Source organism: Propithecus coquereli, unplaced genomic scaffold (assembly GCF_000956105.1).
Source record: "Propithecus coquereli isolate 6110/MARCELLA unplaced genomic scaffold, Pcoq_1.0 Scaffold313, whole genome shotgun sequence".
NCBI classification, from domain to species: domain Eukaryota; kingdom Metazoa; phylum Chordata; class Mammalia; order Primates; family Indriidae; genus Propithecus; species Propithecus coquereli.
The window spans coordinates 439,677-441,634 of NW_012148764.1; the positions used below are offsets into that span (position 1 = coordinate 439,677).

Genomic DNA, 1,958 nt, shown 5'->3' on the forward strand with positions numbered 1-1,958 from the left:
AAATAAAATTAAGTATAATTTACATAATGTGAAATGCTCAGATCTTGAGTGTTCCATTATATCAGTTTTGACAAATGCATTTTAAGGCGTAGAACATATCCATCATCACAGAAAATTCCCTGTGCACTTTCCCAATAATTCCCCCCACGCTAGAACTATGTATTTTTTTGTGTCTGGTTTCTTTTACTTGGCATAATATCTTTTGAGATTAGTCCCTTATGTGTATTAGTTTTTCCTATTTATTGTTGAGTAGTGTTCCACTGTGTGAATATGCCATAGTCTGCTTATCCATTCCGTGATGGACATGTCTTGATGGACATTTGGATTGTTTCCTAATATTGCTTGTCATGAATAACACTGAATATTTACATACAAAATTTTTTGTGGATTTATACTTGGAAAAATACCCAGGAGTGATATTGCTGGGTGATAGGGTACATATATGTTTATATTCTTAAGTAGTTGCCAAACAGTGTTTCTAAGTGTTTGTGCCACTTTACAGTCTCATAAAAAATGTGTGAGAGTTCTGGTTGCTCCATATCCTCCCAATAGTTGACCTTGGCAATCTTATTTGTTTTCACCATTCATTGGCGTTTGTAGCCAGTATATCATTGTGATTTTAATTAGCACTTTCCTGATGGCTATCAATTTTGATCATTTTTTCATTTGTTGTTGGTCATCTATGTGTCTTCTTTCATGATGTCAAGTATTTTTCTCATTTTTTAACTGGTTGTCTTTTCATTATTGAGTTGCAGGAGATCTTGTGTGTCCTATATATTAGTATTTGCTCAAATATATGTGTTGTGAATATTTTCTTGCAGTGTTTGGCTCACCTATTTATTTTCTTGGTTGAGTGTTTTGATGAGCAGAAGATTTAAATTTTGATAAAGTCCAATTTATAAATGTTTTTTCTTTTATGGTTGGTGCTGTATTTTCTATAAAAAATCTTTGCCTATCCAAAGGTCGTGATTTTTTACTATGTTTTTTCTAGAAGCTTTATTGTTTTAGCTTTCATGATTAGATCTATGTGATCCATCTTAAATTGATTTTGGGGTATGGTGTGAGGTAGGGGTTAAGATTTTATTTTTCTTTCTATATGGATATCTAGTTGTTCTAGCACCACTTGCTAAAGAGATTTTCCCTTTCTTTATTTAATCGCTTTGGCACTTTTATTGAAAATAATTTGAATGTGTATGTGTGGGTCAATTTGATGAAATGGGATCATCTTCACCCAGATACAGAATTGTTAGTATTGTTGTATCCACAGTTTATAGGTCATTGATGGAGAGGTTAAATTATTTGCCTAAAGTCAAATATTTACTAATGGAGCTGGGCTCCATGCAGTTCTGTCTGTTTCTGAAGCATCACCCACATTGCAAATTCATTAATTCACAGCAGGGCTTAGTTTTATTCAGGAATGAGAATAACCATGTGGGCATGTAGGCCACGCTCTCTTTGCGTTGTGTGAACTGGGTTAGGTGTGAGGTGATTGCTTGAAGGACGAGGAATCCGAGTGAATATTGTTGGATAGACTGGAAGGATGCCCACCCAGGCCGGTGTCAGAGTTTATGACGAACTCAGCTCATACAGAGCTATTTTGTGTCTCTAGGGCCTGGAGTCCTCCTGGCCAACATATTCAGGAATTGTCTTCCCTATCAATTTTGGATAAATGGCCACAAATTCTTGCACTTCGGGTGTCTCCTTTTTTTTCTAATCTCTCAATACAATAGGCTTTCCTTTTAAAAGTCACAATTATACCTGAATCCTAACTCTTGCTATTTCCAGCATGATTTACTGCATTGTCCTTGGTTGGTCTCAAAGCCCTTCTGCTTCACATCTATAGGCTATCTTTGAGCCTTGTGTACAGATGGAAAATTTATACTTTATGCATTGTTTTTTATTGGTTTCATTTCTGAATAATAACCTCATTTCCAAGTCCTGTAAGTATCTTGCCTCAC

At 35.3% G+C, this 1,958-nt stretch overlaps 1 protein-coding gene across 1 annotated transcript in view; it reads left to right on the forward strand.

Annotated features, from left to right (window-relative positions):
* The window catches only part of ROS1 (ROS proto-oncogene 1, receptor tyrosine kinase), a 135,309-nt gene that overhangs the window by 64,285 nt on the left and 69,066 nt on the right, over positions 1–1,958 (forward strand). The gene's annotated exons all lie outside the window — the stretch shown is intronic.